General features: G+C 37.5%; 1 protein-coding gene across 2 annotated transcripts in view; it reads right to left on the bottom strand.

Annotated features, from left to right (window-relative positions):
• The window catches only part of LOC123529323 (reelin-like), a 418,269-nt gene that overhangs the window by 297,688 nt on the left and 107,370 nt on the right, over positions 1 to 13,211 (bottom strand). The window lies entirely within an intron of this gene.

Below are 13,211 nucleotides of genomic sequence, written 5' to 3' on the forward strand. Positions count from 1 at the left end.
TGACATAAATGAAATTTCAGATCAGTATCTTCATTAGTTATGGAGATATACCCATTTTAATTTGAATTAAAGGGAGGTAATTTGACATAAAATCAGTCCATAGTTATCTACTCTGATTGGTTCAGTCCAACTAATGACAATAATAAAATTTCAAATAAGTCCTATAAGTACTTACTGATATAAATCCATTTTGATTACAATCAGGGGAGGTAATCAGATATAAAACTAGAAAATGCTTTTGTAAAAAAGCGCATGTCTCCCCCAATGCAAAGTCCTATAGGCAAGAAGTCAATAGGGGTCAGGAGTGAAAGTCAAAGAGACACTGATGGTTGGCTGCAATACGGATCATCTACTTGGCATGTCCAGTCATCCCGCTAAATTTCAACACTCGTGGCCTAGTGGTTCTCAAGTCATTGTTCAGGCTCCTGTGACCCTGACCTTTGATCAAGTGACCTCAAAATAAATAGGGGTCATGTACTCTGCATGTCCAATCATCCTATTAAGTTTCAACATTGTAGGTCAAGTGGTTCTCAAGTTATTTCCAAACAAGAGCACCGCCTTGCGGGTGCTGACGCTCATCTGATTTTTTTTGTATAATAGAAATATTGTCCTACCCATTATTTTCTAAGTCTAAAAAGGGCCATCATTCTTGCAAAAAGCAGGATAGAGTTATGTTTCTTGATGTACAGTGTCCTCTTATGATTGTGAAAAACTGTTGCAAGTTTTAAAGCAATAGCTTTGATAGTTTATGAGAAAAGTTGCCTTAAACATAATACTCAACCAAGAAAATGATTTTCTAAGTCCAAAAGGGGCAATAATTATTGCAAAAAGCAGGATGGAGTTATGTTGCTTGCTGTACAGGGTCAGCTTATGATGGTGAACAAGTGTTGCAAGTTTCAAAGCAATAGCTTTGATAGTTTAAGAGAAAAAGTTGACCTAAACATAAAACTTAACCAAGAAATCTGATATTTTCTAAGTCCAAAAGGGGCCATAAATCTTGCAAAAAGCAAGATGGAGTTATGTTTCTTGCTGTACAGGGTCAGCTTATGATGGTGGACAAGTGTTGCAAGTTTTAAAGCAATAGCTTTGATAGTTTAGGATAAAAGCTGACCTAAACATAAAACTTAACCAAGAAAACTGATTTTCTAAGTCCAAAAGTGGCAATAATTCTTGCAAAAAGCAAGATGGAGTTATGTTTCTTTCTGTACAGGGTCTGCTTATGATGGTGAACAAGTATTCCAAGTTTCAAAGCAATAGCTTTGATAGTTTAGGAGAAAAGTTGACCTAAACATAAAACTTAACCAAGAAATCTGATATTTTCTAAGTACAAAAGGGGCCATAAATCTTGCAAAAAGTAAGATGGAGTTATGTTTCTTGCTATGCAGGGTCAGCTTATGATGGTGAACAAGTCTTCCAAGTTTCAAAGCAATAGCTTTGATAGTTTAGGAGAAAAGCTGACCTAAACATAAAACTTAACCAGGAAACGCCGACGCAGACGCCGACGCCGACACCGACGCCGACGCCGACGCCGACAACCGCTCAAGTGATGACAATAACTCATCATTTTTTTTCAAAAAATCAGATGAGCTAAAAATGATTTTACATGAACAGGCCACTGTGACCTTGACCTTTAATAGACTGACCCCAAAATCAATAGGGGTCATCTACTCTGCATGTTCAATCATCCTATGAAGTTTCAACATTCTGGGTCAAGTGGTTCTCAAGTTATTGATCGGAACTGGTTATCAATGTTCAGGCCCCTGTGACCTTGACCTTTAACGGAGTGACCCAAAAAACAATAAGGGTCATTTACTCTGCATGAACAATCATCCTATGAAGTTTCAACATTCTGGGTCGAGAGGTTCTCAAGTTATTGATTGGAACTGGTTATCAATGTTCAGGCCCCTGTGACCTTGACCTTTAATGGAGTGACCCAAAAAACAATAAGGGTCATTTACTCTGCATGAACAATCATCCTATGAAGTTTCAACATTCTGGGTCAAGAGGTTCTCAAGTTATTGATTGGAAATGGTTTTCCATGTTCAGGCCCCTATGGCCTTGACCTTTAACAGAGTGACCCTAAAATCGTTAGGGTTCATCTACTCTGCATGACCAATCATCCTACGAAGTTTCATCATTCTGGGTCAAGTGGTTCTCAAGTTACTGACCGGAAATGGTTTTCAATGTGCGGGCCCCTGTGACCTTGACCTTTCACAGAGTGACCCCAAAATCGTTAGGGGTCATCTACTCTTTATGACCAATCATCCTATTAAGTTTCAACATTCTGGGTCAAGTGGTTCTCAAGTTACTGACCGGAAATGGTTTTCAATGTTCAGGCCCCTGTGACCTTGACCTTTAATGGAGTGACCCCAAAATCGATAGGGGTCATCTACTTTGCATGTTCAATCATCCTATGAAGTTTCAACATTCTGGGTCAAGTGGTTCTCTAGTTATTGATCAGAAATGGTTTTCAATGTTCAGGCCCCTGTGACCTTGACCTTTGACGGAGTGACCCCAAAATCAATAGGGGTCATCTACTCTTCATGACCAATCATCCTATAAAGTTTCAACATTCTGGGTCAAGTGGTTCTCTAGTTATTGATCGGAAATGGTTTTCAATGTTCAGGCCCCTGTGACCTTGACCTTTGACGGAGTGACCCCAAAATCAGTAGGGGTCATCTACTCTTCATGACCAATCATCCTATGAAGATTCAACATTCTGGGTCAAGTGGTTCTCTAGTTATTGATCGGAACTGGTTTTCAATGTTCAGGCCCCTGTGACCTTGAACTTTGACAGAGTGACCCCAAAATCAATAGGGGTCATCTACTCTTCATGACCAATCATCCTATGAAGTTTCAACATTCTGGGTCAAGTGGTTCTCTAGTTATTGATCGGAAATGGTTTTCAATGTTCAGGCCCCTGTGACCTTGACCTTTGACGGAGTGACCCCAAAAACAATAGGGGTCGTTTACTCCAGCAGCCCTACAACCCTATGAAGTTTGAAGGTTCTAGGTCAAATGGTTCTCCAGTTATTGCTCGGAAATGAAGTGTGACGTACGGACGGACGGACGGAAGGACGGACGGACGGACGGACGGACAGGGCAAAAACAATATGTCTCCTGGGGGAGACATAATAACTCTGGAACCTACAATTGGATCTGATTTGTCATGGAATCCAAGATTTATTGTTGTTGAAGATATTTTGGAAGTTTGTATCAAATAAAACCATAAATGAAGTCTCTACATGGCTGCAAAAGCCAAAATAGCCAATTCTGGACCTTTAAGGGGCCATAACTCTGGAACCCATAGAGGAATCTGGCCAGTTCGAAAAAGAACCAAGATCTTGTGGTGATACAAGTTGTGTGCAAATGTGATTAAAATCAAATCATAAATGAAGCTGCATTTGTGCAGACAAGGTCAAAATAGCTAGTTTTCGTTCTTTCAGTGGCCATAACTCTTGAACCCATTATGGGATCTGGCCGGTTCAATAAAAGAACTGAGATCTAATGGTGACACAAGTTTTTAGCAAGTTTGATTAAATTCAAATCATAAATGAAGCTGCTATTGTGCAGACAATGTCAAAATAACTAATTCTGGCCCTTTCAGGGGCCATAACTCTGGAACCCATAATGGAATCTGGCCAGTTCAAGAAAGGAACCGAGATCTTATGGCGATACAAGTTGTGTGCAAGTTTGGTTAAAATAAAATCATAAATGAAGCGGCTATTGTGCAGACAAGGTCGAAAAAGCTAATTCTGGCCCTTTCAGGGGCCATAACTCTGGAATCCATAAAGGAATCTGGCCAGTTCAATAAAGCAACCAAGATCTTATGGTGATACAAGTTATGTGCAAGTTTGGTAAAAATCAAATCATAAATAAAGCTGCTATTGTGCAGACAAGGTCAAAATAGCTAATTCTGGCCCTTTTAGGGGCCATAACTCTGGAACACATTACGGAATCTGGCCAGTTCAAGAAAGGAACCAAGATCTCATGGTGATACAAGTTGTGTGCAAGTTTGGTTAAAATAAAATCATAAATGAAATTACTATCGTGCAGACAAGAAATTGTTGACGCACGGACGCACAGACGACGGACGAAGGGTGATCACAAAAGTCACTATGTGACAGGTAAGCTAAAAAGGCCAACTGCCCCAATTTGAAAATATTTGAGAGAGGATCTTATAATGAACTTACATACAAAGTCTGATGAAAATCCATCTAGCTATAATCTGAAGAAGTTGTTTAAAGGTATTTCTGGTTTTAGCTCTAGCAGTCCATAAAAGGGGCCTAGTTCCCCCATTTAAAACATTTGATAAAGGGCCTTTCAATAATGCTACAGGTCAAGATTGATGAAGATCCATCAAGTGGTTCATGAGAAGAAGTCTTTTTAAGGCATTTCTATTTATAGTTATAATGGCCCCTAATAGGGTCTGACTGCCCCAATTTGTATGAATTGGGGAGTGGACCTTATAATGATGGTTCAGACCAAGTTTGATGAAGATCAATCAAGCAGTTCATAAGTAGAAGTCTTTTAAAGGCATTTCTATTTTTAGCTCTAGTGGCCCCTAAAAGAGGCCTAGTGCCCCCATTGGAGAGGACCTTATAATGATGCTACAGACCAAGTCTGATGAAGATCCTTACAGCGATTCATGAGAAGAAGTCTTTTAAAGCTATATCTAGTTTTGACAAGGGGTTCATGAGAAGAATTCATTTAAAGTTTTTTTTCTAATTTTGGCTCTAGCTGCCCCTAAAAGGGGGCAAGTGACCCCCCCTCCCCCCTCAATGAATAAACTTGAGAGAGGATCTTATAATGACGCTACAGACCAAGTTTGATGACAATCCTTCAAGCAATTAATGAGAAGAAGTCTTTTAAAGGTATTTCTAGTTTTGGCTCAAAGGATCCAATTGCCCCCATTTAAACAAATTTTGGAGAGGACATTATAATGATGCTACAGACTAACTTTGATGAAGATCCTTTAAGGGGTTCATGAGAAGAAGTCATTTAAAGTTACAGTAAACCTCACTTATAAGGAAATTGGATATAAGGAAAACTCGGTTATAAGGAACAGTTTTCAATTCCCCGATCTAATTCCTTCTTGATTCAATGTAAAAATCCTGGGTTATAGGGAACTCGGTTATAAGGAACACTCGGTTATAAGGAACACATTTTCCAGTCCCAAAGTACGAAATTCAATGGAAAACACCTCGGTTATAGCGAACAATAATAAACAAGAGGGCCATGATGGCCCTATATTGCTCACCTGTTATCATTGCACTTGAGGACAAGAAGGTCCTCAGAAAAAATATCTAAGTCCAAAGGACAGGAACAACAAAGGAAAGAAATTTAACCAAAAAGAAAAAAAAATTCTTACAAGGTACAGATATGTCAATATACACCTAAAAATTGGCGGTACCATCCATGTTGTACCACAGAAAAGTGATCTAGGTTTTTCCCTACAGCCAATAATAAAAAAGTTACTAAAAATAAGCTATTTATATTAATGTAAAAGGGAAGTAATTAAAAAGAAAATTATTGTAAGTGTACAAAAGAAGGATCTGCCAAATAAATCTGTTGACAAAAATGAAATTTCAGATCAGTATCTTCATTAGTTACGGAGATATACCCATTTTAATTTGAAATAAAGGGAGGTAATTTGACATAAAATCAGTCCATAGTTATCTACCCTGATTGACTCAGTCCAACTAATGATAATAATGAAATTTCAAATAAGTCCTATAAGTACTTACTGATATAAATCCATTTTGACTACAATCAGGGGAGGTAATCAGATATAAAATAACTCTGGAACCTACGATTAGATCTGATTTGTCATGGAATCCAAGATTTATTGTTTTTGAAGATATTTTGGAAGTTTGTATCAAATAAAACCATGAATGAAGTCTCTATATGGCTGCAAAATCCAAAATAGCCAATTTTAGACCTTCAAGGGGCCATAACTCTGGAACCCATGATGGAATCTGGCCAGTTCAAGAAAGGAACCAAGATCTTATGGTGATACAAGTTGTGTGCAAGTTTGGTTAAAATCAAATCATAAATGAATTTGCTATTGTGCAGACAATGTCAAAATAGCTAATTTTGGCCCTTTCAGGGGCCATAACTCTGGAACCCATTATGGGATCTGGCCGGTTCAACAAAGGAACTGAGATCTTATGGCAACACAAGTTTTGTGCAAGTTTGGTTAAATTCAAATCATAAATGAAGCTGCTATTTTGCAGACAAGGTCAAAATAGCTAATTCTGGCCGTTTCAGGGGCCATAACTCTGGAACCCATAATGGAATCTAGCCAGTTCAAGAAAGGAACCAAGATCTTATAGTGATACAAGTTGTGTGCAAGTTTGGTTAAAATCAAATCATAAATGAAGCTGCTATTGTGCAGACAACGTCAAGATAGCTAATTCTGGTCCTTTCAGGGGCCATAATTCTGGAACCCATAATGGGATCTGGCCAGTTCAAGAAAGGAACCAAGATCTTATGGTGATACAAGTTGTGTGCCAGTTTGGTAAAAATCAAATCAAAATAAAGCTGCTATTGTGCAGACAAGGTCAAAATAGCTGATTTTGGCCCTTTCAGGGGCCATAACTCTGGAACCCATAATGGGATCTGGCCAGTTCAAGTCAGGAACCGAGATATTATGGTGATACAAGTTGTGTGCAAGTTTGGTTAAAGTAAAGTCATAAATGAAACCACTATCGTGCAGACAAGAAATTGTTGACGGACAGACGGATGGACGCACGCACGACGGACGAAGGATGATCACAAAAGCTCACCTTGTCACTATGTGACAGGTGAGCTAAAAAGAATAAATATTATTGAAATAAACGGGAGAACTGCTGATGACGTCAGAGTAACGTCGGCACTTTGACGCACATGAATAAACGTTTCATTTCTATGATATTTACTAATGCGATAAAAAGAAAATATATAATATCATCATAACATTAATATTTACCAAATACTAGACGATAGTAGACTTATATTTACGTTCGAGATACATGTATTAGGTATTTCATGTTAACAGTAGTGAAAAAAAATCATTCACGGTAACGGCCATACTATCCTAAATAAATGTGCTAATTATGCGTGATTAACAATGGCAAACAGTCCAGTTTACCAAATGTCCAATTGTAAAAATTATAGCAGGTGCTAAAATGGACAATAGCGAAAGTATAGGTATAATTTACACGTTAATCCGTATGTATGGCCCCGTTGTCTAGTCATAATACACTATATGGCAAAAACACCCTACTTTTAAATGTTAATGGGTAGTCCAATTTAACATTTTTGTAATAAAAATTTGAACATTTATTTTATATTAGTATTCATGCCTATTCACATAACATGCAGTCGAGCAAGGTAAGGGGAGTAACTGCAATACATCTTATAGTCACAATGTAGCGCTCTCTAAAAAAAAGATAGAAATAACCGACAAAAAAACCCCCACAAATTACGGTCATTCTTACTGACGTACATTTTGGCTTAGTTTAGGTTTAACGCCGTGTTTCAACACTATTTAAGCCATATACATGCAGGCAGTTTACATTGCCATGTCTACGGGAGAGGACCTTTAATAGACTCTCAACTTTCTCGGTGGGCCCCGAGTGTGAACACATAGCCCTTTTCAAATGTCAGTCAAGTAATGTTCGCTATACAAACTGTCTTTGTTATACAAACCTCGGATACAAGGAACTAGTTCGCTATACAGATATAAGGAACCTCGGTTATAAGGAACAATTTTAAAAGGTCCCAAGCTGTTCCTTATAAGTGAGGTTTACTGTATTTCTAATTTTGGCTCTTGCTGCCCCTAAAAGGGGGCAAGTGACACCCCCCCCCCCCCCCCCCCCCTCTCAAATGAATAAACTTGGGAGAGGATCTTATAATGATGCTACAGACCAAGTTTGATGAAAATCCTTCAAGAGGTTCGTGAGAAGAAGTTGTTTAAAGTTATTTCTAATTTTGGCTCTGGCGGCTCCTGAAAGGGGCTAAGTGCCCCCATCTGAACAAACTTGAGAGAGGTCCTTATAATGATGCTGTAGACCAGACCAAGTTTGATGAAAATCCTTCAAACGACTCATGAAAAGAAGTCATTTAAAGGTATTTCTAATTCCCTAGCGGACCCTAAGAGGGGCCAAGTGCCACCATTTGAACAATTTTAAGAGAAGAACTTATAATGATGCTACAGACCAAGTTTGATGAAAATCCTTCAAGCGACTCATGAAAAGAAGTCATTTAAAGGTATTTCTAATTCCCTAGCGGACCCTAAGAGGGGCCAAGTGCCACCATTTGAACAAATTTAAGAGAAGAACTTATAATGATGCTACAGACCAAGTTTGATGAAGATCCATTACATGGTTCCTGAGAAGAAGTTCTTTAAAGGTTTTTCTATATTTAGCTCTGGCAGCCCTTAAAAGCCGCCAAGGAGAACCATTTGAACAAACTTGATAGCTCTAAGTCCATGCCAGAATGTTACTGACCAAATTTGGTGTAATTCTGACCAATAGTTTCAGAGGAGAAGATGTTTAAGTAAAAAATGTTGATGTAGGACGATGGATGATAGATGCCAGATGCCAGAGTATCCACCTATAATAATAGCTCACCCTGAACAAAGTGGGGCAGTCTCCACATCGTCTCATCACCACCTGCATATATGCAGATTTTCAAGTCAATACTTTTAATAGATTTTTATAAATTATGCTCTGGATATGAAATATGATGGGCAGATTTGACCTTGCTGTGACCATGAACTTTGACCTATTACCCTGGTTCATAATTTTTGCAGTTTGCCTCATCACCACCTACCTACATCCCAAGTTTGAGGTCAATACCTTGAATGGTTATTAAGCAATGCTTGAGACACTAAATATGACAGAAACAAGAGGGCCATGATGGCCCTATATCACTCACCTGAATTTAATTGCTTGCTTGAACAAATTTCTTTTCTAAAGCTTCAAAAAAAAAAAAAAAAACTAGGTGAGAAGGTCATGGTAAAGATTCTTCAAGATAAGTATTGAAATCTGTTAAAAAATTATACAGGTGGTCCAAATCTCTTTGCTGTAGCTTCAAAAACAAGAAAGTAGGTCAGTAGGTCAGGGTTAATAATATTTAAGATGAGTATTGAAATCTGTATCAAAAGTTCTACATGTGGTCCAAATTTCCATGCTGTATCTTCAAAAACAAGAAAGTAGGTCAGAAGGTCATGATCAAGACTATTCAAGATGAGTATTGAAATCTGTATATAACAAGAGCTGTCCGTAAGACAGCCAGTGCTTGACTATTTGAATCGTTGTCACAGAAGCAGGAATATTAATCTAATGTTGAAATATCAATAGAGTTTCAACCAAAACTTTAACCAGAAGTTTTCTAAGTCCAAAAGGGCGCATAATTTGCCCAAAATACAAGTCAGAGTTATTAGACTTGATGCAATCAACTAGTTTTATAACCCCGAGGTCACATGTGAAGTTTCGATTTAATATCTGCATTTGTTTTGCAGACACAAAACTTTAACCAAACTTTTCTAAGTCCAAAAGGGTGCAATATTTGCCCAAAACACAAGTCAGAGTTATGGGGCTTGACCAAGTGAGGTTGGTAATTGATCTAGAAAAAGAAAAAATAAATTTCAAATCTATATGCCTTTAAGTAATAGCTATATGTACTTGCATGCAAAACTTTAACCAGGATTTTCTAAATCCAAAAGGGGGCATAATTTGGCCAAAATTCAAGTCAGAGTTATTGGACTTGATGCTATCAACTAGTTTTATAACCCTGAAGACACATGTGAAGTTTCATTTCAATATCTGCATTAGTTTTGGTGATAGTAACTTGCATGCAAAACTTTAACCAGGATTTTTCAAGTCCAAAAGGGGGCATAATTTGCCCAAAATACATGTCAGAGTTATGGTACTTAACCCAGTGAGGTTGGTAATTGACCTAGAAAAAGAAAAAATAAGTTTCAAAGCTATATGCTTTTAAATGATAGCTATGTGTACTTACAGGCAAAACTTTAACCAGGATTTTCTACCTTCATAACCCTGAAGACATATGTGAAGTTTCAATACAATAACTGCATTAGTTTTGGAGATAGGAACTTGCATGTAAAACTTGCATGTAAAACTTTAACCAGTAAGTCCAAAAGGGGCATAATTTGGCCAAAATACATGTCAGAGTTATGGGACTTGATCCAGTGAGGTTGGTAATTGACCTAGAAAAAGAAAAAGTAAGTTTCAAAGCTATATGCCTTTAAATGATAGCCATATGTACTTGCATGCAAAACTTTAACCGAGGTGTGATGCCGACGCCGACGTAGAGTAGAATAATAGTTGAGCTAAAAATTATACAAGTGGTCCAAATTTCTATACTGTTACTTCAAAAATGAAAAAGTAGGTCAGTAGGTCACAATTAAGACTATTCAAGATGAGTATTGAATTCTGTATCAAACATGTGGTCCAAATCTTTTTGCTGTAGCTTCAAAAACAAGAAAGTAGGTCAGTAGGTCAGGGCTAAGAACATTAAAGATGAGTATTGAAATCTTTATCGAAAGTTATCGACATGGTCCAAATTTCTATGCTGTTAAGATCAGTGTACAAAACTGTATTATGACATCCAAATTTCAAGGCTGTATCTTAAAAAACAAAAACAGTAGGTCAGTAGGTCAAGGTCACAGTCAAGTGACCCCTAATTACTTGAGGTCATCAGGTAATTATAATTAAACAGTGTAGGAAATATGATCAGATAATTTTTGAAGTATTTTTTCCTATGTAACTCATATACAAGTGACCCCTCGGGCTGGGCCTCTTTTCACCCCAGGGGTATAATTTGAAAATTCTTGTTAGAGAACCACTAGGCAATGCTACACACCAAATATCAAAGGCTTTCAGACTAGAAAATTTTTTTTTCCCTATATAAGACTATGTTAAATTTGGGACCCCCTAGGTGGGGCCTCTTTTGACCTTAGGAGCATAATTTGAACAATCTTGGTAAAAGACCACTAGGGAATGCTACATACCAAATATCAAAAGCCTAGGTCTTGCAGTTTCAGACAAAAAGATTTTTAAAGTTTTTACTATATAAGTCTACGTAAACCTTGGGTACCCCCGGGGGGGGGGCCTCTTTTCACCCTAGGGGCATAATTTGGACAATCTTTGTAGAGGACCACAAGGCAATGCTACATACCAAATATCAAAGGCCTCTGTCTTGTGGTTTCAGACAAGAAGATTTTTAAAGTTTTTTCCTATATAAGTCTATATAAACCATGTGACCCCAGGGGCGGGGCCAAATTTGATCCTGGGGGATAATTTGAACAACCTTAGTAGAGGACCACTATATGATGCTACATACCAAATATCAAAGCCCTAGGCCCTGTGGTTTTGGACAAGAAGATTTTTAAAGTTTTCCCAGTATAAGTCTATGTAAACCATGTGACCCCCGGGGCAGGACCATATTTGACCCTAAGGGGATAATTTGAATAATCTTAGTAGAGGACCACTATATGATGCTACATACCAAATATCAAAGCCCTAGCCCCTGTGGTTATGGACAAGAAGATTTTTAAAGTTTTCCCTGTATAAGTCTACGTAAACCATGTGACCCCCAGGGCGGGGCCGTATTTGACCCTAGCGGGATAATTTGAACAATCTTGGTAGAGGACCACTAGATGATGACACATACCAAAGATAAAAGCCCTATAACCTGTGGTTTTGGACAAGAAGTTTTTAAAGTTTTTCATTTCGGTCGCCATGGCAACCAGAGTTCTGTATGGAATTCAATTCTTTGAACAATTTTTAAAGAAGACCACCCAAGGAACATCCCTGTGAAGTTTCAATGGACGCCGGACGGTGAGCAATCACAATAGCTCACCCAGAGCCTTGGGCTCAGGTGAGCTAAAAATTGATCTTTAGCTTGACATTACACCTACAGATCAGGCTTATATACACTGCACATTGTCTCAATGCCACCTACCTACAAGCCATGTTTATGTAAATACCTTGCATGGTTATTTAGTAGGGATGGCAATGAATAGCATTTTTGGTATTCGAATATTCGGTCAACCTTCCAAACGAATATTCGGTCATCAACTGATTAACAAATCAACTAAAATCCTATGTGTTTATCATACCCTAATCAGGTAGTTTAGATAAGTTAAGAGAGACATGCTTTAATTCTACTTTCGTTTACAATGGAAGTAATTCATACATTGACGAATTAAAACTGACAAAGCATTCTCATAGCTGGTTCATCTTTTGGGGTAAAAATATACGTTATTTGCCTTCATATACATTCAATTTATATAGAATTTATCTATTTCTTACAGGGATGTAGCCATCGCGTAAGTGAGGTTTCTCTACAAATATTACAAGTAACTGTCTTCTTATAGGATGATCGCGTAAAATACTTCAAAACGGAAGATTTTGAAAGTAGATTCGCTGCGGGGTTGGGGAGTCAAAAATAAGGGTTACCGTAATATAAATAAAAGTGGCTTAACTTTACGTCTCTCTGCCTGAAAACTGAGCATTGATTTTAAAAAAAAGTTAACCATATGAAATGCGTTTATTCATCATTTCAATCAGATAATCTAATTTATGTAAAAAAATGATATGCATCCCATTTGACTACTTTTGTACACATTTCGGCATTTTTCTTTACTGAAATACATCTTTTATCGACTTTGATTGAAATCGCAGTGATTAGTTCAAGTGATGTCTGATCATTTTTAATGAAACGCGGTTCACACCTACCAAACACAAAGCTTACATAAATTTGTGACATAATTTTGTGACCATTTAAACGTTCTAAAGGTAAGCAATTAGCATTATTAACTACAGGGTACACTATCACCATAGCGATGTACAATCTCGGCATGCTAATATACAAAATGACACGTCTGACGACAGAAGCCATTTTCGCGTGAATTTATAATGAAAGTGGGTTTTGGCAAATTAGATAACAGGCATTTTTTGTTTCTTTCATTTGGCTTTTATTTGTTTTTCATGATCTTATTTTTTCTGAATATTCAAATAGTGAAACAGTAATGAACGAATATTCGAATATTCGTGTAATGAATGAATATTCGTTGCCATCCCTATTATTTAGTTATGCTCTGGACACAAAATGTGATGGCCAATTTTGACCTTTTAACTCAATTTGTGACTTTAACTTTTGACCTACAGAGCTAGTTCAAGTGCTTTGCACATTGTCTC

Source organism: Mercenaria mercenaria, chromosome 13 (genome assembly GCF_021730395.1).
Source record: "Mercenaria mercenaria strain notata chromosome 13, MADL_Memer_1, whole genome shotgun sequence".
In the NCBI taxonomy this organism is placed as follows: domain Eukaryota; kingdom Metazoa; phylum Mollusca; class Bivalvia; order Venerida; family Veneridae; genus Mercenaria; species Mercenaria mercenaria.